At 46.9% G+C, this 26487-nt stretch overlaps 1 pseudogene; it reads right to left on the reverse strand.

The window, feature by feature from the left end:
• Positions 1 to 23343: 23343 nt before the first annotated feature.
• On the reverse strand, positions 23344 to 24395 carry LOC121046868 (annotated as a pseudogene).
• Between the last annotated feature and the right edge of the window lie 2092 nt (positions 24396 to 26487).

Raw genomic sequence — 26487 nt, forward strand, 5'->3', positions numbered from 1 at the left:
GAAGCGCTCGCCAGAATCTGTCGGTTGGAACAAAAATATAGCCATCTGCTAAAAATACAAGCGTGCCATTATCATTTACGGATATCGTGGATCATATTTCACTTATTTTGAAGTGTTCCAGAAATATTCCAAGTTTTGATTTTGTACCCCCTTAATGTCTTTCTTGGGGTTTTGTTTAAAAAAAATAAAAGCAAAGGAGAATCTAATAATGGCTTTTACTAGTTTCTTAAATCGTCACAGACACTATTTGCACTGTTATGAGTCCAAGTTCGAGTCCGAGCTTGCACCTTTTTGCCATTTTTCTTCTTCATTTCTGATGTTCTGCTCTATAATGAATGATATCTAAACCTAAAAGTCAATCCCCTCTGCTTTGTCGCAGGCGGGGTTCGCGCTGACTGTGAACCCCGCCACTACTCGTCTCCCATCAGGGTACCCCATTACCTGGCCGCTCTACCAGCCCTTTTTGGATGTCTTCTGCTGCCAAGGAGCAGCCTGATGATTGAACCACCGAACCTCCAACATTGTTGCCTCTCTGTCAAAGAAACTACTGCAGGTAGGCTGGCCCACTTGTGGGGAAGCTTTGCACACAGCAGATCTGCCTTGTGTTCGAACTGTCCTCTTGAGGTGCCTACTGTTGACACTCGTATACCATCAAGTGAGCATACATTTTCAGGAATCCACCATAGGCCTAAACTGCGTGCCCACACGACTGTGTGGGCACGCAGTGTCCCACACCAAAAGGATGGTTGCCTCCCATGTGCGGGGACGAGTCCAAATGCATATAAAAAAATCAATCTGGGATCTGATGTGGTAGCCAAATAACAGTTAAGAATACTTCCCATCTTTTGCCGAGGTTCTGCAGCAGCGGAACTTCAACAACAGCGGGGAAGTGCTTGCAAGCCTGGTTCCAAGACTGTGAGGTTGAACCTCATAAAGTCCCCCTTGTCTCCACATATCGCATTCTTTGATAACCCGATGAACTGCGGGTGATACGAAGGGGTGGTGGGGTGATGTAGATGACCGTTGTAAAAACTGTTTGAAAACAGTACTATTAATCTGGGTTCATTGTCGTCAAACGCAAGTGTCCTTGGCTGTCCAAATCGATCAAAGATGTCGCACTGGGCTTCCACTGTGGTCTCGGCCGATGCTTGTATCTGCTTTGTGTCGATCAGTATCACGTAACTCTCCAGCTGTACGGCATAATATAAGCCCTGTACGGCGTAATATAAGTTATGTTCAGCATTGCTTGGTATCCAATCAGCTGACCCGAGCCTGCACCAAGGGCATTTAACAGGACTGGGCACATGTTTTCGCACCTTCTTACATGGTCTTAAATGTCTCTGTCAACACCGGGGTACCAGAATATGATTTGTTCCAAGCTCTTCATGACTGACCTGCCTGGGGCCCTATGTTGCGCTTTCTGGACTCCCACGGCCACTAGGAACAAGGAAGTGACCTCAACAACGCAGCAAGGGCAGATTAAGATTTAGGTTTACCGTTATGTTAAACTTACACCACTTCGCCTGCACCCAGATAACGTTTTTCGTTAGTCAGACATTATACATGTGTAATTCGTTTCTTTTTTGTTAACCACGTCTGCGATTGGTGCGCTATGCGCTCTATCAAGCTGTTTATTTCTACCCTGTCCCGCAGGCGGTCAGTAACAATAAAACAACTTTTAGAAAACCGGCAAAGTTTGTTTAAATGTTAGTTTGTTATCAATACTGGTTGATTCAAGGAGCGGCAAGGCTCTTTAAATCGAAATTCGGTTTCTTTAAATCGAAATTTGGTTTCTTAACCCATCGCGCCACGATTTTGTGCAGCGTTGCCCACAGAGGGTGCATTTCTTTTTTTTTTTTTTCAAAATTCGCAAAGATCGAACTTACCTGAGGAAAAGTAAAGAAAGAAAAAGGCTTAGCTCCTATGGAAACGCAACGACGCCACCTGTCTTCAAAAAACACGGCGCCGTTTCGCACGGGAGACAAGAGATGGCGCAAGCGGTCGCGATGCCATTATGCCAGCAGCCGCCAATGAACGAGCATACGTCGCCGAGAGCCTGCGTCTTTAGCAGACGTACGTTTCGACTCAAAAGCGACACGCGTTCCGCAGGCGGCGACAGTCGCAGAAACAAAAACAGGCGCGGTAACAACAACGAACTGCAAAGCAGGCAACATAAATACTCCCCCCCTCCTCCAAAAAAAAAATATCCCGACAAACCATTTTTTCATCGGTTATCTGTGCCTCCATTATGTTTTATTATTAAAGATGATAAGATAATATATTGGAAACCTATATCAGAAAAGCTCGCGCCGCTTCTGAGTCGAAACGATCGTCTGCTAAAGACACCGGCTCTCGGCGATGTATGCTCGTTGGTTGGCGGCAGTTGGCATCGCGACCGCTTGCGCCATCTCTTGTTTCCCTGCGAAGCGGCGCCGTATTAGAGAGTTTTAGTAATACGTATAGGGGCAAACGCAAACCCCCTACGTTAGCGTTAACGTTGCGTCGACGGAACGTTACGGAGCGCGTCGAATACGCACTTTTAGTAGAGCGGAAGAAGACTGCATACGCAAAGACTTGTAGCGTCATTTAGATGTGCTCCTGTAAACTGCTTCAAACAATCCAAGGCGGGTATTCAGTCTAGCCAATCCAAAGCCCCGATTCTCCTCGCTTTCTTACGGAAGTGCGTGTTTCCGTGTGCCTGTTGTGTACGTGTTTTGTCTTTTTTTTGTACCGACCGCACGGTAAACTCCTTTTTGTGTTCGACACCCATCTTTGTGGATGGTCGAAAGGGTTCGTCGCGTTGACTTCTTTGAGGAGGTTGATGTCATCTTCAATGGTAAAGCGAACCCGTACAATGCGCGTAGCACTTCCGCTGGTTTGCCTCACCGCCGCCATTTTTGAAACTGAACTAGTCTCGCGCTCTCCCGTGCGCGACGAGAGCAACGAGATGGCACGCAGGGGACCGCTACGTACGTTCGCAAAAATCGATAGCGAGCGTACGTACGCAAGGCTCACCGCAGTACGTACGTATGGCGCATGTGCAGTGTGGAGGACGCAACGTTAACGTTAACGTATGGGGTCTGCGTTTGCTCCTATACGTATTACTAAAACTCTCTATTGTTTGAAGACCGTTGGCTTCGCTTCCTTTCCATAGGAGCTAGGGTTTTTTCTTTCTTTACTTTTTCCTCGGGTAAGTTCGCTCTTCGCAAATTTTACAAAAAATCCACCATCTGTGGGCAACGCTGCACAATGCCGTAGCGCGATAGGTTAAGAAACCGAATTTTGCGGTCGATTTAAAGAGCCTGGCCTCTCCTTGAATCACCCAGTGGAATGTTATGCACCAACCTGATTACTACAAAACTTCGTTTCCTGCTGACACATTCCATGTTTCGCGGTGTTACGCCAAGCGAATGATTCTGATAATTTTTTGTAATTTTTGCCATAGATCTAGATGTTAGCCTTCTTTTTACATTTGTTGAGATATATGAGCAGCCGGAGAGACCGAGTACTGGCGTAGATGTGTATCCCACGTCCGCAGTGAGACCCCCACCTGAACGACTCGAACTTGGCCACAGACGAAGAAACCATTATAAGGCGATAAGACGACAAGAACGCCTTTTCATCGCTACCCTACATACTAAGGCTTCACAAACAACAGATCATCATAAAAAATACAGGATAATAGAAGTCAATACCGGGGCGTCCGAAACGATAATGCACAACGGTGCTTACCAAAAGCCGTTAAGCGATTACTACAAGTAGCATGTCCGCCGCCCCACTTCCAAAATGCTCGCGCGTGCACCCTTTTTTTGGTAAGATCGGTCTATTGAAAACCCGATGTTTACAATGCGTAGGAAAGATTGGTATTTCTGACGTTGTCAAATCTCTCAAACCAGCCGACTTTCACAATAGGCCAGCCGCGCGTCGTGTCGCCAAACGGCGACGAGTCACGTTGTCAACAGGCCAATGGAAACAAAGTTTGTGTGTCTCTGTTTGTGGGAGACGAGGGTGGAAGACGAGCAGGCGGAGTGCACGAGACAAGCGGTCGGCTGAGGAGGTAGGAGCTGGGGCGGGAAATAGCGTGCTGCACGATGTTGGGGCCGGGCAGGAACGATGGAGCCGGTCTGGCCTTTGGCGATCCCTGGAGCTTTCCAACAAAGAGGTTCGGACTAAGACCGGCGGGAACGGCGAGCCCTTGCCATACTGTTCTAGGTAATCCCGATTCCTGGGCGGTTCCGGAGGGAGACTGGGGCTATCATGGCCCGAAACAGCTAGAATACGGAGCGATGGCGTGCAAAAAACGTTTCACAGGCCTGGGCACGAACTGCGACTGCGAGTTTTGAACGAAGGGCGACAACCAGGGCCGGCAAACCTGGCCTGCCTGCTATCGAGGATGGCCGGGAACTACATTACACCCATTCACTGTTTTCCTGTTGGGTCGTGTGACTCCTTGGGATACGAGCGAAGAACATGCCCACCGAGCGTAGACTTTATAGAGCGACCCCACATAAAAATGGCACATCCAACGTGGGGTCCCGTCGGTTGGCATTTGGTTCTGGTCATCTTCAGGGAGTTTTACGGATTCCTTGGGCGGAATTTTCACTAATGCTTACGGTGTCTGTCGAGACAAGTTTTGTTGAAATTAAGGCGACATGTCTGACGGCAAACTGAGCAGGTCTATCCTGGAGTGGAGAACGCGAAAGGACTCGAAAGACGAGGTTGAGGACGCGCTCTCTCGGGCACCCCAGTTTAGCTGTTTGGCGGAGGTGATGCAAAAGGCGAATTGGGGGGGGGGGGGTGGTATGTGACAATGAGTACGGGTAAGATGTCAGGATGTCGTTTTGGGAGACGGAGAAGAGACACCGCATGTTCGCTGGGAGTGAGGGTAACGGCTAGAAGGAGGTGAAACAGGACTCGTTACAGATTTAGGACGCTGCACGGGGGAACCTAAGTTCGGGGCTAGGGTGAAGTTGAGAGCAAGGAAAAGTTGTCGAGGCAGTGGTAATGGATTGGTTTTTTTCCGCGTGTGTCGGAAAAAATTGCGGGCATTGCAGTTGATACCGGGAGCCCTGGCGGACGTGTTTCAAAGCGAGTGTCGAAACGTTTTCGGGAATTGTAGTTGATACCGGAAACGCTGTTGGACAAATGTGTCAACGGTTAGCGGGAAAACTGTGGGAATAGCCGTAGACACCGATAACCATGGTGGACGTCTTTGGCAGTTGTTGTATAAGGAAATTGCGGATATAGCGATTTACCCCACAAAGGCTAGCATGCGAGTCATTGAGCACTACCATTCGTATATTTTGGGCCAAAACGGCTTCCTACTTCGCGTTATTGGTGCTACTGCTCTGGCAACCTGCTGCACCGTGTGCAGCGCCACCGTAGGCTATATAAGAACACCACATTAAACTTCTTCCTCATTTATTTTATCTTAGCCGACTGCTCGTACCATTATTACGGAGCGAACCCACACATTCCACGACCGAAGTGACGAACGGCGAACTGGAGTGACGATCATTGGGCATCCCGCGTTTTGAAGCAGTGTCAATGTGAAAAACAAATTTTGTGTTTTCTTATTTAACGTTTCTCGAGCGGCTTCCTAGAACAACAAAAATAGCTCAAAGCAAAAAAAAAAAATGAAAGTCGTTTACAACTTTCTGTAACGCCGAATTAGAGCGCAGCTCTTGAGGAGGAGAAGGGAAAGGTATGGAGAGGAGGCTATGCCCCTCCTCTCCTGCTCGCTTCCCATTTAGAGAAGAATTTCCGCTAAATTTAGCGGAAAAAGTTTTCCGCTGAATTTAGTAGGAACATTTTTCAGCTAAATTTAGCGGGGACATTTTCCCGCTAAATTTAGCGGCTAAATGTTTCGACTAAATTTGGCGGGAAATGTTTTCGCTAAATTTAGCGGGGAATTTTTTCAGCTAAATTTATCGGGGAAATTTTTTGCTAAATTTAGTGGGCAACGTTTCTGCTAAATTTAGCGGAGAAATTTACCCATACGGAACCGCGTGTTTATGCCCACGGTGACGCCGACGCCGCTCAAGCCGGAAACGGGCGCCTAAGAGCTGCGCTATAGAACTTTCATCATACAATATTAGGAAACTCTTTCCGGTATGCCTTCGCTAGTGAAATTATAATCCCTCAATAAATGTCAACTGTAATTGCCTGCTATTGTTTTCGTGTATATGAAAATGCATATTGCGGTGTTTTGGACCAAACAATCGTAAATGTAAAATTGTGCTCTCCCCAAAAGTAAATATGTCATCTGCTGTTTATGCATCGAAAGGTTAGTCAGCTCCAATGGGCGCCTCGTTTCTAAGCTGTAGATCTGCAATTTAGTTTGGGCAGGACAACCGCTAGCCTGGGGCCTTTAACGTGTATCACACAGTAGTGATGCACGGCCGCACGCCGGTGCGATGCTCATCAATATTAAAAAAAGACAACGGTGGGTACTTATCCAGGATTCCCGGGTTCTGCAACACTAGCGTTAGAACCCAGGGATTTGGGGTTCAATCACCACCCCTGCTCCTTTCGATTTTTATGACCATCGTTCCAGTGTGCGGTCGTGCATTACTAGTGCGCGATGCGCAGGAAAGACTCAAGGCTTGCGGTTCCACTTCAGTGGCTAATTGCTTATCTACAGCAGAGGCACCAGACACCCATTGGCGCTGGCTAACTTTCTGCGTTCAATCCCCGTATGCATTATTATGCCTGGACGTCAACGTCACAAACTATTTTATAAATAATCGACTGAAGTGGGCCGATTAATGGGGTTAGTATGCTTAATGAATGCTCAGCCCTTTCTTTTTAGGTTGAGATATCAAGGAAGGAATTAATCAAAATGCACATCATTCTTATTCACCAAAATTAAGTCTACCGATTTCTCAGTCGAAGACACTATGCGCCAGAACGTTCTGGATTGTCGCATATAAAATAAAGCAAATTATAGAGTCTGACTATTTTAGGTTTTAAATATATGAATTTTTATCTAAACTGCCTATAGACAACCAGAATGACGTTTTGTGTTCAGCATTTAAAAAGAACACATTTAGTACAAAAATGCGCACAATCACTCCCTAGTCACACTAAATTAAATTAATACAAACACAATAAGGAACCGCAGCTGGTCACCAGTGAATTGCTCACTTAAACATAGAACATATACCCAAGCAGCCAAAATTTAACCAATCATTGGCCAATGCCTGGCAATCGTCGTTTTTCCAGTGGCCAGGCAGTGGCCATTTATTGGTCCATGAATTAACGTTTTCTGGCCATTGGCTAATGGCAACTGGCCATCAGCCATCGACTTAGAATTGACCGACGAATGACCACTTTATGGACATTGGCCTAAAGACCATCGCCAGCCAATGGCCAATGCTTGTTCGAAATCCGTGCCACTTAGGTCGAAACCGATACATAGATGTCAAAGTCCGCATATGCCGCAATGGTATTGTAGCGTAATATTAACACATGGCATGTTAATATTGATAAAAGTTAATAATTTATCCTTAGAAATTTACGCATTAAACACTGAAAATATTTAACTATGTACATAACGCGCCATTGTGCTTGTTGTCTAACTATTCCACTAATAGGTGACTGCTCGATTATCAGCACTTAGGAAGGCTAAACAATGCTCCAAATGTTGTTAAAGAACCTGCAAGTGATACACTATCCTTAGTATTGTTTTTTGTATTTGAATTTCAACTGATTTGCACTGAGTTACTTTGTATTTATTTTCCAGTATTTGTATATCACAAGTTTTTGAAGTTAATGTTTTCAGTCATTTTGGTAAAACACACTCACTAAAGTTGTCAGCAGGTTTTATATTAGCGGGTTTGCTTGGCCACATAGGCCAGCAGTTCTTGCCATTGTAGGGTAGAAGGTCCTGTAAAATTATTGAGGGATAAAAGTAATATTAATAATTTTAGTAATCGTACAGCTTATGTTTTTGAGACACAAACGGGTTACAAAAAAGGGTGACTATATTATATAAAGTGATATTAAAGAAACCCAATATATTTTGCCATGTTTCTTCTTCTATATGTTTTAATTCAAAGAAAGGCCTTTATCGACGTCATGGGTCATCACGCAATTGTATTCACCTTTCAATAGGAATTAAAATTATATTTTTAAACGAATGTTCATGATTGTGAGCCAGCAAACAATACTAGCTATCCGATTTATTGTTCTTAAGGTGGCAATTAAAGAATTCTTCGCGACTTTGAAGGAGATATACTTCAAGAACAGTTGGTAAAGCATCTATGAAAAAATAGTTATTACTTTTAATACCAAACTCAAAAAGCTACGTGAAATATTCGCATCAGATAAAAAGTTCGTTCCGTCAAATATTCAATTTATGTACGCAGGATGTAATTTGCGTAATATTAGGGTTATGCAGACTGCGTTGCTTATCCGGGATTAATCAGATGGCGGGTGGTGTTTTGTGAGAATAAATTTTAACTCGGGGTGATTTTGTATGTGTTACTTTTTCAATGTTTGTTTAGAGCAATATTTAATTGACGTGCTAGTGGTCTGAACTCCCTCCCCCCCCCCCCCCCCCCCTGCCCCAAAAATAATATGTGTGTCAACACGAGTGCCTATGGAAACAGATAACAGAACTATATACTTTTTCAAACTTCATCAAGTCACATTGACGGCTGCTATTTTGGGGGCGTAAAGCTTGTTCATAGATCCAAGTCCTCTCTGAACGCTAACCCAGCTGCTGTGTCCAATACATGCTTAGAGCGTCTGCCCAACCCATGCCCTATTTGTATAATTGATGTTAAAACGAAGGTTCGGGCGAGTTAGTTGTTCATGATTGACAAGGAAACAACGCACCCTCAAAACAAGCACTCTAAAGTTTTCATGCACACAAAAGAAAGAGCCACTTACACAGTGCTGACTGACAAATCTTGGTTATATTTACAATTTTCGGTTTCACCTTTCTCTGTGGACTAGGGTTCCAATGGCGAAAAATTGCCCTTTTCTTCTTCCTTCTTCTTTCTGCGTTTTTGTAATAGGAAGCTAAACCATAAAATTATTGTAAGGCTAAGTACTCTAGTTCTTTTTTGGATAACATTACGGAAGGAGTGCTGCCACATCTCTCCTTTTGCCTGGCAATGTTCTCTGCTCCCATTATTTCTCTTGTTACCTTGTCGTGGTTACCTTGTTGGCGCAAGGGCCATCTTTCACGAGTTTGCAAGGAAAATGCGAGCTTCGGTGGCCGAGCGCCGCCAACCAGGCCACAACGATCGCTCCACGCCTTGGGCGAAAGCGTGAGGGATGTCTCGCCGCCGGAGGTCTACGAAATGTGGCAACTTGGGGCCCCTGTGGTCGATGGCCAGCCTTTCCGGTGGAAGTTTCGGTGAACGGGACTCCGTTACTGATGGAACTCGACACGGGCGCCAACGTGTCCGTCGTGTCGGAAGAAACACTTCGCCAACAATGCCCACCGTTGCGGCTCGACCGGTCAAGCGTCATGCTGAAGAGCTACTCGGGTGAACTATCTCCTGTGCGCGGAAGCCTCGCTGCAACCGTACAGCTTGGAGACCGCCGGTGCCAGGACAGTCTGTTCGTCGTGCCGGGTGCCTGTCCGTCCCTACTTGGGCGGGGGTGGATGAAGGGTCTCGGCATCGACTTGCGCGGGGCAAAAGAAATAAACGTGGTGACGTCTGTTCAAGATGTCATCGCTAAGTATTCGAGTGTTTTCAATGACGGCCTAGGATTGTTCAAGAGCGTGGCTGCAAGGATAACTATAAAAGAGGACGCCAGGCCAAGGTTTTTCAAGCCTCGGCCAGTCCCGTTCACGATGCTCGACAAGGTTAACGAGGAGCTGCAGCGTATGGAACGGGAGGGAGTCCTGCGTACCGTGGGGACGTCTGAATGGGCCGCGCCTATTGTTCCGGTCCTGAAGCACAGTGGACAGATTCGCATCTGTGGGGATTTCAAGGTGACGGTAAATCCTGTGACTGTGCCTGAGAAGTACCCGATTCCTTGAGTAGAGGACCTGTTTGCCAAGCTGAGTGGGGGCAAGAAGTTTAGCAAGCTGGACTTGAAGGATGCCTACCTACAATTTGCGCTGGATGAAGAATCTTCAAAATTGGTGACCATCAATACTCCTCGCGGTCTTTACCAATACACGCGCCTGCCATTCTGGGTGACCTCGGCGCCATCGATTTTCCAGCGTGAAATGGACAACCTGTTGCAGGACCTGAAGCACGTCGTCGTGTATTTCGACGACATCCTTGTGACTGGCGAGAATGACCAAGATCACCTGCAGAACCTTGCTTGCAGGAAGCTGGGCTGAAGCTTAAGCTAGATAAGTGCGCTTTCTTGATTCCCAAGGTTGAATATTTGGGCCATATCGTCACCTCGGCGGGTTTCCAACCGAACCCGGAGAAAACTGTGGCTGTCCTGAAAGCACCAAGGCCTATGGATGTCAAGGTATTGCAAAGCTATCTGGGACTAGTTAATTTTTACCGGCGATTCTTGCCTAACTTGTCCAGTGTGCTGCACCCTTTGAATCGTCTCCTGGCGGCAAAGACGCCATGGTCTTGGGGTGCTGAGCAAGAAGAAGCTTTCCGTAAGAGGAAGGAGTTCCTGCTCTCTGCCGCGGTGCTGGTGCATTAAGACACAATGAAAGCTGTTGTGCTGATCTGTGATGCATCACCGTACGGAGTTGGGGCTGTGCTAGCACATCGTGAAGATTCAGGCGCTGAGCGGCCGATTGCGTTTGCTTCTCGATCTCTCTCACCAGCTGAGAGCAACTACAGCCAGCTCGATAAGGAAGCCCTGGCCCTCATCTTTGGCGTGACCAAATTTCGGCAATACTTCTGGGGACGCGAGTTTGAAGCTGTCACAGATCACAAGCCTTTGCTGGGACTGCTTGCTGCGGACAAGCCTGTGGCCGAGACCTGTTCACCACGTGTCCTGCGTTGGGCGCTGATGCTGTCTGCATGCCGCTACAAGCTGCTATACAGGCCTGGTACAAGCATAGCGAACGCAAACGCCCTCAGCCGTTCGCCATTCCCTGTCCCTGCGCTATGAGCGCCCATCGAGCGGCCAGCCGAGGTGCTCATGCTTGAGAACGCCTATCCCAAGGTGTTACTTGCGGCTGTTGTGGCCAAGGCTACATCAAAGGGCCCGACCTTGGCGAAGCTTCGAGATTCGTTGTGGTCTGGAGCTGAGCTGCACCACCCAGAGTTGAAACCGTACGCAGGCCGAGCAACTCAACTGAGTGTACAAGAAAGTTGCATACTCTTGGGGTCGAGGGTGATCATTCCCGGAGTCTTGCAACCAGATGTGCTGCGACTCTAGCATGGAGGCCACCCAGGTATCGCTATAATGAAGGCCGTGGCACGTATCCATGTCTGGTGGACATCTTTGGACGACGATATTACTGCGACAGTACGAGGATGCCGTGTATGCCAAGAGAACCAACGTATTGCGCGGCCAGTACAAATGATGCCATGGCCGTTTCCAGAGAAGCCTTGGTCTCGGCTGCATATCGACTTCGCAGGACCACTTAACAACCGGTACTTGCTTATCGTGGTCGATGCCTACTCGAAATGGATCGAGGTCGTTCCACTGTTTACGCCGTCAGCAGAAGCAACAATCCCTTGCTTACGACGCATGTTCGCAAGCCACGGGCTGCCGGACCTTATCGTATCCGACAACGGGCCAGCATTTGTCAGCGGCATTTTTAGGAACTTCCTCCAAAAGAACGGTTTAAGGCACGTTCTAACGCCGCCCTATTACCCAGCATCGAATGGAGCTGCGGAGCGTGCAGTCCAGACCATTAAGTCCAAGTTGAAGAAAGCCGCTAGTGGTAACTTCACCTGTCACCTGGCCCGCATCTTGTTGAATTACAGGACTACACCGCACAAAACAAGAGGATCTACGCCAGCAGAACTGCTTATGGGACGCAGGTTCACGACAGCGCTGACGTTGCTTCTTCAAGACATGAGGTCATCAGTGTCAGATATGCAGCTTAGGCAGAAGATGGCGCATGACAGGAGCGCTCGGCTGGTACCGCCTGCCTAGATAGGAGATGCAGTTTATGCGCGCAACTTTCGTCCGGGTCCGCCATGGGTCCCGGCAACGGTAATCGAGACGCCGAGCGACCAGATCATAGAGGTGACACTACCAGATGGCCGGTGTTGGAAGCGTCACCAAGAACACGTGCGTCCGGATCTCGCTCAAGTCACTAAAACACCAGATCACCAGCAAATGTGAACATCCTGATCTTGCTCTAACCGCAGCATCAACGGAAGCAGCACATCCGGCCACTTCCCCTGTCGAGGCTGCACTGAATCAAGGGTCTCCTGTGGTGGACTCACAGCCTGCCTTGGCCGCTCCTGCCCAAGCTAGGTCTCAAGGCATGGCTACCCCTAGCACCCCACTACCAAGGAGAAGCGCAAGACTAAAAAAAACCCGTGGTGCGTTTCTCACCATGAACATCGGCAGAACATCAGCTGGTGCGTGCGGAGAGGGGAGGAGTGTGACAGTGTTAGGTGGCGCTTCGGCGCAGCCATAATCAACATCAGGATTATCGGCCGTCGCACATGCCCGACGGTCGATAATGCTAGAATGTAAGAAGCGCGAGCCCAGCGCGTTTTGCGTGCCGGCCCCTCACGCGCTCTCTGCAGAAGCAGACACGAAGCAGGAACGATTTGGCCCGCGTTTGTAGAACACTGCTTCCGCATCACACTGGACTGCTGTTGTATTCATATAACTCGGTTCATGGACTCGGCAAACATCACAATGGTTCCTGCCTAACACTGTACATTTCTCCAGCTGCACTCACCAGCCACTGTCTCGACAGTGAATTAACAGGTGTCCGGAGTTTTTGTTGGTGATAGTGCAGTTGTGCTCACGAAGGCGATCGTTGACGCACCGTCCGGTCTGTCCTTTGTATTGTCGTCCACAGGATAGAGGGAAGGAGTAGACCACCTTTTCGGTACGCTGTACGAAGTTGTATATATATTTATTCGTGCACCTGACTGTGGTTCTTTTGGGTGTATTTTCTCTCTTGCAAAAGCTATGAAGTTTGTTAGGGCTGAGAAGACGATGTCCCGGTTTTATCTTTTTCTTTTAGACCGTGGGAAAAGTTTGAACATATGCGACAATGATCGTTTTTTTGGCTCTGTCTTTGTCTTTTTGTTTAATGTGGTCCCCTTGCTTGATGTATTTGATGAGTCTTTCGGCCACTGATGTAAGTACGAAGGTTGGATAGCCTGCGCATTTTAATCGAGAGACTTGCCCGTCAAAGCTTGTTTGCATTGAATGGCAGCATGATCTTGTAATTGCGTTGTTGAGACCTAACCGCGAAATGCTCACTTAAGAAGCTTTGAGTGCGCCGAGTTGAAAGGTAGAAGCGTCTTTTTCCCTCTGGGCTCATAGGACCAGCACACATGATAAGGTAAAATAAAACGTCGCAGAGTAACACAGTGCGCACAATAGGTGACATTCATTTACCGGACTCTGTCCAGCCTGTTCTCAGTCTAGGCCCGACGTTCGCGGCGGAACCTAAGAAGACGAAACCAGAGCTACTTCCCATCGTCCGGCAAGTATCAAGACGTGCGCCAAAGACCGAGATTGATCGTTGCACCTCTGAAGGAGTGGACATACTTGTTCGGAGAAAGCCATCAGTTACTCCTCTAGCCATCAAGAAGGTAGAAACATACCTAAGAGGGCACTCACTATATCTTATGCCCACTGACAAGGAAGGAGGCTTTGTCTTCATGCAGGAGAACGCATTTCGAGAAACGGCATTAACAGCAATCGAAGCTGTTTTCTGCAGCCACAACGATACCTCTTTGGAAAAAGTGAAAAGGTAAGCAAAAAAAAAAAAATTTGCCAATCACAAGATTTAAAACAGGTCTGCTCCTATATTGATTGCAGTACAAAGTTGAACAGAGAATTATTTTTGAGTGCAAAAACTAACAAAACAAACTGCCCCCTGAGAGTTAGCATTTCTGAAATGGAAACTTGGCAAAAGTCTGTGGCCTTACATTTACAAGATGGACCTAATAAGCTAGCCGTTGACAATCCGTACCTAATCAGAAGTTTCTACGATGTCTTCACCTTCTTCCAGGAGCATCGGGGCCGAAAACTTCGCAGTGTTCTCCATCGATATTAAGGACCTCTGCTATGCCCTGCCGAAAGACCGTCTTCTACAGTGCATTGAGGAGAGCATAGACACCTATGGCACTATTGCATTCCAGAATGCATCAGGCATATCCCAAGGAGAACTTTTTTTTAAAATTTGATTAACCTCTATCTCAAATCGACGTTCGCTACTTGGCATAGTCACACATACTTACAAACGTAGGGAGTCTGCATAGGATCATGCATTGCCCCTGTCCTTAGCGACCTCCATCTTGCCCACCAAGACAGGCAGTTACAGTACACCTTGGATACCTCCAAAGTTATAAAAGTCTTCCGGTCGGTATGTTGACGATTATTTAATAGTGCTACAAACCGATGATCACGACTTTACAACCATGATTGCCAAAGTTCTAGACATCTTTAAAGGCTGCATGAACCCATTGGACAATACGCATGGACTTCCAGTTGAACATTGGTGAAGATTCCTGGATCTGCGACTTTTTATTTTACCTTATCATGTCTGCTGATCCTATGATCCCAGGGGGAAAAAGCCGCTTCTACCTTTCAACTCGGCGCACTGAAAGCTTACTAAGCGGAGCATTGCGCGGCTAAGTCTCAACAACACAATTACAAAATCATGATGCCATTCCATGCAAACAAGCTTTGACGGGAAAGTCTCTCGATTAAAATGCGCAAGCTATTCAACCTCCTTACTAACATCAGTGGTCGAAAGACTCATCAAAGACATCAAGCAAGGGGACCACATTAAACAAAAAGAAAAAGAGCCCGAAGGAAATATCCATCAATGTAACCCTGTTTGGCAGTGAATGTTTTCTAGTGGACCGCTGACTGTGCCTGACTGTACGTCAAGCATGTCTGATTGGCCAACAAGTTACTCTGACCGACAGTCAAACTCCAGTGAAACTCCACTTCTCGGCTTTCTGATGGTTTTTTGGTGGCAGTCGGCCGCCGCGAAATTCCATCAAGATGTCTTGGTGGCGATTCTGACTGTACATCGATTGTCTCTGACTGTACGTCAAAAAGCTTTGACGTGCAGACAGACGTACGGTCAAAGGACGTAAAGCTCGTTCGGATACCACTATTTCGTCAAATCTATGAATACGAAGAATAATCTATGCACGAGAAAACGATTTCGGGACGTGAGCTCATAAAACCGCTGAAGTTAGAGATATGACACGCAGCCGACCGAGAACCTTGATCAGAAGCCCGCCGAAACGCCAAACACGGCACTTCGCTTCGCCCATAGAGGCTTCGCCAAGCTTTCATGAACGATCGCTCTCGACGCGCTTTGTTTCCCCGCTTGCTCCAACCTGTCGATCCTGCCCGGGCTCTACAATGTCTCATGTTTTAGTAGAATTTCTACTCGACAAGACCTAGCCTGCTGCGAGTTCCGACGATGTAAGGGACTTTAGCGGTGTAGTTGAAGACGACAAGGTGTACCAGGTCTACTGTGTCGGAGACGCGCGAACAAAAGGATCGTTCTACGACGCGAAAGTACTCTACATGGCAGGTGAGTAGAACTGAAGTACGGCGAGTGATGTACGAGAAATTTGCATAACATGATGAAGGCTTAACTGCATTTGCAGCCGAAGCATCTCGTATAAAACGAATGGTCAAATCGAGTTTTCAAAGCGATGGCATAGCATTGGGGTTAAGGTGTCTGATTTGTACGCAAGAGGTCGCGGGTTCGATCCGCGGTGATCCTGTTTTTTTTTCTTTTTTTTTCTCGAACATTTTGTTTTATCGAGGACTTTGGCGATATTTATGAGTGCGAATGAATAGCTTTAGTATTATATAAATGCTGCCCTTGTTGATGAAATTCCCTTGGCAGTGGCAGTCAGACGTCATCTGATGGACCATCAGATGACGTCAGATGGTCCATCACGTTCCACCAAGGCTGCTGACTGGCAGTCAGTTCCCCAAATTACGTATCTTGATGGAATTTTCAATAAGGGGAGAGCCAAAAACAGGTCATTGTGCTATATATTCACAACTTCTCCCACGGTGTAAAGAAAATAGCTAATAGAGTTAACCTGGACATCGTCTTCTCAGCCCCTAACAAACTTCATAGCTTGTGCAAGAAAGTAAATACACCCAAAAGAACCACAGTCAGGTGCACGAAGAAACATAAAAACAACTTCGTACAGTTCACCGATAAGGTGATCTAATCCTTCCCTCTATCCTGTGGACGACAATACATACGACAGACCGGACGGTGCGTCAACGATCGCCTTCGTGAGCACAACTGCACTATCACGAACAAAAACTCTGGACACCTGGGAATTTACTGTCGAGACTGTGGCTGCTCAGCGCAGCTGGACAAATGCACAATATTAGGCAGGAACCACGACAAGCTAACAAGAGAAATTATGGAAGCAGAGAACATTGCCAGACAAGAGGAGAGCTGTGTCAGCACTCCTTTCATAATGTTATCCAAAAAAGAACTAGAGTACTGAGCCTTACAATATTTTATGGTTTAGCTTCCTATTACAAAAACACAGAAGGAAGAAGGAAGAAGAAAAGGGCAATTTTTCGCCATTGGAACAATAGTCCACAAAGAAAGACGAAACCGAAAATTGTAAATATAACCAAGATTTGTCAGTCAGCACTGTGTAAGTGGCTCTTTCTCTTGTGTGCATGAAAACTTTACAGTGCTTGTTTTGAGGGTGCGCTGTTTCCTTGTCAATCATGTGCAATATACGTGACAGCTGCGATAGTCTGCAGATTTGAAGCATAGGCCTTTTGCCAATCTTTTAATTATTAGAAGGCATACATTTGTCGTCGAAATATGTGCCTCATTTTCTACTAGGAAATATATATTACGAATAGAGTGCTTTAGCTGGCGTTACATAGCTCGTAGAACTGACTCTATATTTGGAGGCATATCTGGGAAGTGCGTTTCGGTGTTTTCGGCATGGCAACGGTCAAAGTTGACATTGGCCAGCCGGTCTTTCAAGAAAACTCGAAAGAAGCAGAGCTATAATTCAGTGGTAGACGTCACAGATATACACAAGTAATAATTAGCAGCATATGAACATCACTGCCACAAAATACATAACAATGAACATTTGCCAACATAGACGTGAAACACGCACAAGCGGTGCAATTGACAAACAGGATATAAGCAACTGAAATTTGCGAACCGGGTGTACAGAGTCAATTGCTTTACAGAGTGTTTTCTGTTCTTGGGACCATAAACAAAGAAAGTAGAACGTGAGTTTGGGTACATTGTCCTTTGAGGAAGGTTATTTAGCGTTCTTACTAACTAACGGGATAAAATAATCTTCTTATATCGTTTAATATTTCTTTTATAATGTTGTTGATGGATAGAAGCTCAGCCTACTTATAGTTCCCACGCGACGCGAATCTTTGAAGACAAACTTGGTTTTGGGCGCCTCGGCACTAGAAATATTTTCGTTCTGCACAACTTAAAACCAAAACTAAGCCGTCAAAGAGCAATGCCGACGACGATCCCTCCGACCTCCGCTGACTCCGGTAACCAAGTGTCTGCAGTGCAGGTGACGTCAGCAGTGCCACGCAAGCGCAGAGCGGAGGAATCCACGCCCTGTGCCTGAATCACATCGAAAAAAAAAATTATTTCTTTTAAACTTTTGGCATTACTCAAATAACATCCTGCACATTGTCGGACATGATGTGACACTTTTGAGGCAGGGGACTCCCGCAATGTTTTGCGAAAATAAATGAGGTTTCGCTGCCGCGATATAATACATATCATTATTTTGAGGCAGAAAGTCATACATTTTGCATAATATAAAATAATTCTTAAATACATCAGTATATTAAATATACCCTAAGCAGATTCAGGTTACTCGACACTATCAAAAACAGTTTAGTGTTCAGTTATTGGCAAACAGAGAACCCTGCTTCGGCAATGTGTCCACTGCCGATGGTGGCCTGCGGACTAGGTATGCCGGACTAAGCATGACTCGCCGGCGAGGTGACCTGCGGACTAAGTGTGCTGGGCTAAATACAGTTTGCTGCCAACGGTCGCCTGTGGACTATGTAGGCTGAACTAGATTTGACTCGGAACGATGGTCTAGACGCGAATTATGTTACACTAACAACGACTCGCCGCCCCAATGGTCGGCTTCCCACTGAGTATGCTGAACTAAGTACTACTCGCAACGGGCAGTCCCGTGCAACTGCAGGCGACTGTCGGAGGCAATGTCATATTTAGTCCAGCTGCTTGAGCTCTCTTTCACCTCAACCTTGTAAAACTAAACAACGGCTAAATGAAAATTAAAAAAAGAAATATCTTGGTGCTGAGCAAACACGCCGGACTGCGGATTGTAGGCTCTGGGGTTCGAATCCTGGCGAGTTCTTGGTGAATCTCCCTGGTTAAAATAATTTCGCCTAGTTATGATTATGTATGAAGGATTAACTTTAATTATGCCACTGGATGGGGCAGACATAATCCGAAAAGTATTCCGGACCATACCTGCTGCGATATATATATATATGAAAAATATAGAGATGCTCATAGATTTGTTTTTCTTTTATATAAAAGGATATCCCTGAGACGCTTCTACAAACAAGGCAAAATTACTACCTAGATATGTATAAAGACAATGTTTTTCTTTTATATTAAGGAAGGGTGTTAGGTTCGCAGAACAGCAGTTCTAGGTGAACGCAAATGATAGAGGGATCGTGTTCCTCACGTTTTGTTAGTTTCATGTTCCTCTACTTGAATCTTTTAATGTATTCACACATCCCGAATGCCAATGAATGATGTTAGTGCCTACAATGAAGCACATATAGATACTGCAAGTGCACGACAGTTTCTTATACTTTACAAAAAGAGGCTGGTCGAAATAAACCCGGTTTCGCGTGGGCCTTGGTGTCCCGCAGGTTGAGGAGATTAAACAACTGAGCCAGACGACATGTTGTAACTAAAAGAAAGAGAAGTCCCTGCCAGAGAATCTTTACTACCAATGGTTGGCGGATTCTTTCTCACAACGCCTGCATGCTAACGTTCCTTCGCTAAAGTGGAATGGGTCGAGAGATTTGTAGGCGAAACTTATTGTGGTATCCATTCTTGTGACATTTCTTCAACCACCGTTGCTCTTTGTTTTGTACTGCTTTAACGTTGGTGACTGCATGCAATATACCAGTCAAACAGGCTTTCCTCATCTAGAGCATGTCATACGCAGATTCATGATTTAAACTTTCGAACTCCTTGAGACACAAAGGTAGTTCTTAATCCGTATAGTTCGACAGGTAATTTTTGGTCAGTAAATGTAAACTATACGTAAGCCTGGCATAGTTTCGTGATACAAGGAATACATCGTATGTGCATTTTACTACTGAGATACAACTACGTTTGTTAAATGTATATCCCAGCAAAATTATCGATATTCGAGTGTATATCCTAGATACAATCGCGATTCATTAGTATCGCAATACCGCACTGCTCCTATACGCCATGGTAACTTGTTTTTTTTTACAGATAAAATAAATGGTTGAGGATTTAGACGCGTGCCAGTTTTGACATGCATGTATCAGGCTCGACAGAAAGATGAGGGAATAACCATCACAAAAAAATAAAAAAAACAAGCTGATTACCTAAAACTTGTTTAAGGAGTAATGTTTCAACTACAGAATTGACTGCATTTATTGCTCGAGGCGAGAGCAATTTAACTAATTTGCAATAAAGTTACGTTTTCGTAAGATAATACCAATGAATTCTCTCGTTTCGCGCATGATTAAAAAATTGCAGCAAAATTAACGTAATCCTTTCAGGCCCCCTCATCACTTAATTAGTCGGCGCATCCTCTAAGGACAGGATGCGAAGAAAGTGGCATGATAAAACTGACTATGTCGTTTTTCAAAGCCTGATTGTGGTAGGGCTTGAGGCCCTTTCTTTCTGTGCAATTTTTAGTTTTAATCTGGCTGAGAAAGTTAAAAAAAAAAACATGCTACAATTTTACAAATTATACTTGATTTGTCTTATATTGACCTGTAATTGCCATGCATAGCAAAACATAAATTTAAAACTAACAATTAAGACATTATATGTCGTAGCCGCAGTGGACGAGGCAGGAGACAGAGCGACTAACGCAACATGTTTATTCGGCAAGCGCGGCCGTGTCAAGAACACTGAGCTTCGCGTTCCCAGCGCTTTTATAGATACGCGATAGCCACGATAAGGGGGGGGGGGGTGACGTCACGGCGCGTCTGCATGACACCACATTCCTTACCCCTTAATTACGTTACACAGTCTCTACGGTCTGTACCAATCAGGGGCCTTCTTAGTACGGGTACTGCGTCGCAGAGCTTCTGGCTGTTGAGGCGACGCAGCAGCTCGATGCGGTGACTGCGATGTGCAACTTGGGTACGGATTAGCACCCCGCTGATCCGAAAAAGGCGCATCTTCAGGTGGCTCAGGTGTTGGTGCTACAGGGCTCGGAGTCTCCGTCGTTGGCAGGGGAGACCTCGTGGTAGATGGCTCCCGCATAAAGTCTGCAATTGAACTTGGAACCGAACACGGAAACGCACTCGGCACAGTTTCGGCACTTTCAAAAGAACACAGACGTAAATTGTCTGCATGCACAAACCTGTTTTCTTGTCCCACACGAACGATATAGGTGGAAGCACTGCACCGCTTTTCTACAACGCCCGGCAACCACTTTGCGTCGCCAGGACGAAGACCTTGTACTAGAACGCGGTCTTGTACTTCGAACGATGTCCACGGGCCTCTTCGTTCGTCTGCTGTCCTCTTCGCCCTGGAGAACCGCTCATGCATGCGACACTCCAGGCTTGGTTGCAGAAGGCTCAGACGTGTGCGAGGTTTCCACGAGAGAAACAGCTCCACAGGTGTCTGCCCCGTAGTAGCGGTAGGCGTGTTCCTATACCTGAAAAGGAACAGGTCGACCCGATGCTGTAAGGGCTTCTTGATACCTGTTTTTCTCTCGTCGAGAAGCTCGCGCAGCAGGTCTCGCTTTACTGTCTGCACACAGCGCTCGGCGCTCCCGTTCGAGGCCGGATGGTACGGTGGAGTCCTTGTATGACGCACTCCGTTCTTCTGCAAAAAGTCCGCGAAGGTCCTTGCGGTAAATTGGAGCCCGTTGTCCGTAACCACTTCTTCCGGAAGCCAATACGATGCGAAGACACTCCGCAGTTTTTCGATGGTCTTGTCCGCTGTTGTTGACGTCATCACAAACACCTCTACCCACTTCGAATGGGCGTCAACAAGCACCAACAACCACTGGTTGTCCGTGAAAGCAAAATATAGGTGAATTCGCTGGATCTGCGAGTCAGCCAATTCCATGTCTGTAGTGGTGCACTGGGTGAAGCATTTTGCGTCAACTGGCACGTACTGCAGCTTCTGACAAGATGTTCAATGTATTGTGTTAGCTGAGGCCACCAAACATAGCTACGGGTGAGCATTTTCATGCGCGTCATACCCGGGTGTCCTTCATGCAACAGACGCAACACTTGTTTACGCAAGGTTTGAGGAATTATCGCACGAGTTCACCACGTGACACACTGTTGGTCTACCGACAGTTCATGTCGCTTAAGAAAGTACGCTGTCAGCTCGCTGTCAGTTACATGCGCGGGCCAACCGTGCATCGTGTACATCAGCACTTTTGACTGTCAGTGCGTGCGCCTTTCTGGATCTCGACAGCAGATAATGGCACTTCATCAACAAGTGAGAAGAAGTGTACGTAATATGATACACCTTTCCCATTAGCTAGCGGCAACCGTGATAGTGCGTCAGCGTTTCCAACATCGCTGCCTTTGCGATACACCCACCGGTAGTCGTACGCCGGGAGCAATAAAGCCCAGCGTTGCATGCGGGCAGCTGACATCACTAGAACGGGTTTGCCGTTACCCAAAAGACCAGCTAGTGGCTGGTGATCGGAATAGATGACAAAGCTGCGCCCAAACAGGTACTTATGAAACTTTTTGAGGCCAAATACCACAGCAAGGGCCTCTTTTTCGATGTGAGCATAACCTTGCTCAGCTGTGCTTAATGCTCTGGACGCGTAAGCGATTGGCTTTTCACCTTTTCCGATCTTGTGGAACAGAATGGCGCCCACGCCGTAAGGCGACCCGTCACACACCAGTTCAAGCTCTTTTTTGGGTCGTAGTACGTCAAAACGTTTCCTTTTGTGAGCCAAGTTTTACTTTGCTGGAAGGCCTGCTCTGCTGCATGTGACCACTGAAACCCTTTTTCGCGATTCAGCACTTTGTACAGCGGCTTCAGCATGGCAGCCATGTTAGGAACAAACTTCCCATAAAAGTTTAACAACCCAAGGTAGGCTCGCAACTGGGTTTCGTTCTTTGGAGTACGCGCCTCTTTTCTCGCTTTCACGTTTCCATCTGACGGCCTTATGCTTTTCTCATCCAGAATGTGCCCAAGGTAGGAGACAGACGTTTGAAAGAACTTGCATTTTTCTTTCTTCAATCGTATGCCTCTTTCCTGGAACCGTGACAGGACACTTTGTAGTTTCTCGAAACACTCTTCAAGAGTGGACCCGGCTATCAGAACGTCATCTAAATGGCAAGATACGCGGTCAAGCCCTTTTAACACGTCATCCACTACTGCTTGAAAGATCGAAGGCGCACTCGTGATGCCGTAGGGTAAGCGCGTGTACTTGAACAGTCCCAGGTGTGTGTTGACAACGACTAAAGACTGTGCTTCGGGATGCAGTGCGAGCTGCTGATAGGCAGTGGAGAGGTCAAGAACCGTGAAATACCGGCACCCCGACATCATTACAAAGAAATCTTTCCTAACGGGAAGGGGTTAATGATCCGTACATAGGCACGGATTGAGCATCACTTTGAAATCACCACACACCCGGACTTGGTTGTTCGGTTTTGGTACAACTACAAGGGGCGTAGCCCAGTCGCTTTGCTGTACAGGTACAAGAACGCCTGTTTTTACGACTGACTGCACCTCTAGTGACACGGCTTCCCTCATCGCGAACGGCACTTGTCGTGCTTTGAAAAATACCGGTGTGCTACCCTCTTTCAGAACAAGTTTGATCGGGCTGCCCTTGATCTGTCCTAGCGTAGGCTCAAAAACCTGAGCATACTTTTCAAGCAGCGCCGCTACCTTGTCGAGGCACACTCCATGCACGCTAGCCCAGTCTAACTAGAGCCGCCAGCCAATCACGTCCCAGCAGCGCCGTGTTGCCATTGTCGCGTATCTTCACGACATTCAATGGTAGATGCTCGCGCTCACCGTTATGCTCGACGAGAACAGAAAACGTCCCAGCCACTGTCAGTGCTGTTCTGCCTTACGTTTTTAGCTTCAGGGGGCTCGGCTCTAAAGGTGGAGAGGGCCAGTAATTCGTGTACAATGCTTCCGGTACAATTGAGACCGACGCGCCCGTGTCTATCTGCATGCGAACATTCTTCTGTGCTACTTTCAAGGAAATTTCGTAATGTCCTGAGCTCCCCTCGCAAAGAATAGACATTGTACAGCACCACTTTGCCCGGGTCACTGTCTTCCACTACTACGTTCGCGGAGTCTTTAGACCCACCCCTGCACATTTTCGCTAAGTGTCCGTAAAGCTAACAAGAACGGCAGTGATACTTGCGAAATTTGCAGGTAGACGACTCATGCGCTGAGCCGCACCGGAAACAATCCGATGATTCCAAAGCTCTTGCTCTCGATGATTGAGCCGTAGCAGACGATTTCTCCCGTCGCTGTGGGCGTCTCCCGCTGTCTGGCTTCTGGCGTAGCGCGGTGACTGTCCCCTGGGCATGACGGGCTGAAATGCATTGCTTTCTTTGCGTGCGAGCTCGATACTCTTCGCGATATCGCAGGCATTTGTGAACGTCAACGTGCTCTTTTTCAGCAACTGCGCTTGGGTTTCTCGGTCGCTCAGCCCGGCGACAAAACGATCCCGAACGGCGTCGTCCAGAAATGCACCGAAGTCCCATAACGCAGCCAATCGCTTCAGCTCTACTGCAAAAGCTGCCACCGATTCGCCATCTTGCTGGAAACGACGGTTAAACTTGAACCGCTCCGCTATAACTAGGGGCTTCGGCGAGTAATCTCCCTGCAATGCTTGCACCAGCTCCGCGTAGGTCTTGCATTCAGGCTTTACCAGCTCGAGCAAAGTTTTCAGGGTCTTGTAAGCGTTTTTTCCTATTCCCGTTATGAACGTTGAGACCTTGAGGTCGTCGCTCACCTTGGATGCCTTCAGGAAGTGTTTAAACTTCTCCACGTAGGACTGGAAGTCCTCGTCGCCGTCCTCGACGAACTGGTCAAATCTTCCAACCGTTGTCATCCCGACGTCTCGTCGCGGCACGCTCCAGACACGCTGCTAGTGTCCTTTATCAACCCGGCAGGTATCCCATCCTCGTCGCCATCTATGTTGCAGCCGCCGTGGACGAGGCAGGAGACAGAGCGACTAACGCAACATGTTTATTCGGCAAGCGCGGCCGTATCAAGAACACTGAGCTTCGCGTTCCCAGCGCTTTTATAGATAAGCGATAGCCACGATAGGGGTGACGTCACGGTGCGTCTGTATGACACTACATTATTTACTGAATATTAGTAGTTAACAATCTTGCCTTGAAGATTATTCTCGCATCTTATTTCCACCGCGCCTGATAAATGCACGGCGAAGACAGTACATCTTTAGTAGTATAACATGTCTAAAACATTATGTTGTCATGCAAAAATAGTCCAAAAGCCGGGAGATGCCATGATTAAAATAAGAACACCGACTTCACATAACAAGAAAAACAACTTCATTCAACGTTTCGCCTCCCATGCGGGAGGCATCATCAGTACATACACAGGAATGAGAGAGCTTCGGTCAACGCAGTCCTATTTATCGAGAAGGTCCATATAAGCTTCCGGGAGGGGGCCACGGTACTTGTTGCACGCCGTCTTATCTCCGCGGATGAACCATGACCGAAGTATTTTGCGTGGGCCCCACCTATCCTCCTTCGCCATGGTCGTCGCGGCTGTGAAGTCGAAGGTGTGTCCTGTGGTCCACGCGTGGTCGACCAGCTCCGTCTTGAGACGGGTGGCGTTCGTGGAATACTTGACGTCACGTTGATGTTCTTTCATCCTGGTTATCTTCTTGCGTCCGGTCTCCCCAATGTACGAAGAGCCGCAGTCCTGGCAGGGGATCTTGTACACAATGCCTTTCAACGTATCCGCAGGGGTAGGGTCCTTTGCATGAGACACAATGCTTGCTATAGTTCGGTACGGTTTATACACAGTTCAAAAACCTGCAGGTTTTAGGGCGCGGCTTAGCGACTCAGACACTCACTTAACGTACGGAATGCACAAGACATTACGTTCTTTGTCGGGCTGGATTGGAGTGCGTTTTTCGTTTCGTCTGGTTGATTACCTCACCTACGAAGCGCCCGGGGTAGTTTCGCTTTTGCAGAGACTCTTGTACACGTGCGAGCTCATGAGCGCAATAGGTCGCGTTAGAGGGCAGAGTGTTTGACCTGTGAACAAAAGTTCGTACAACAGACTTCTTATGCTGTACAGGGTGGGGCAAAAGAAAATCTAGAAAATTACCACTGTCACATGGTTTTCGATACACCTTGGTTTCCATCCTGTTGTTCGGCTCGCCAGTTCTGATCACACACACACATCTAAGAAGGACATGTTATTTTGTTCAGGCTCGTAGGTAAACTTAATCGCGGGGTGGACACTGTTTAAGCATTGGTGAAAATCATCAAAAAAATTCTTGTCTAGGATAACGAAAGTGTAATCAACATACGTACGATAAAACTTGACAGGAAATACAATCTCACCGAACACTTTCTCTTCGATATACTCCATTACAAGGTTAGCGGCAGTGACAGAGACAAGGCTTCCCATTGGAGAGCCATTCACTTGATGGTACACCTCTCCACGGAAGGCAAAGAATCATTGGTTCAGACAAAAACGCAAAAGCAAAATGATATCATCTACATGCAGAGACGTGGGAGTAGAGAGCGTTCGGTCACCAAGTAAACGTTGTCGGGCGACATCAACTGCAAGATCGTTGGGAACATTTGTGAAAAGAAAAACAACGTCAGACGAAATCATGCTTTCGTGTAGAAGAAGAGTTTAAGCGCGAATCAATTGTACAAACTCTTGGGAATTGTTTACACTAAAGTTATTGTTCCCTGTCAGGGGTGTTAACAATTCTACTAGATACTTCGACAAATCTTACGTGGGGGAGCAAATCAAAGATACATTGGGACGAAGGGGGCATTCCGGCCTATGTACCTTTGAGAGACCGTAAAGTTTAGGCGTGCTACCATCGAAGGAAAAAAGGCGACGGTACAACTGGTCACTAAGCCTACCTTTCTTACGGAGTTCTTTGAGATTATCAACTAGCGATCGCTCAGTTTTTGCAGTAGGGTCGC

This window comes from Ixodes scapularis, unplaced genomic scaffold, assembly GCF_016920785.2.
Source record: "Ixodes scapularis isolate PalLabHiFi unplaced genomic scaffold, ASM1692078v2 PGA_scaffold24__2_contigs__length_7659602, whole genome shotgun sequence".
NCBI classification, from domain to species: domain Eukaryota; kingdom Metazoa; phylum Arthropoda; class Arachnida; order Ixodida; family Ixodidae; genus Ixodes; species Ixodes scapularis.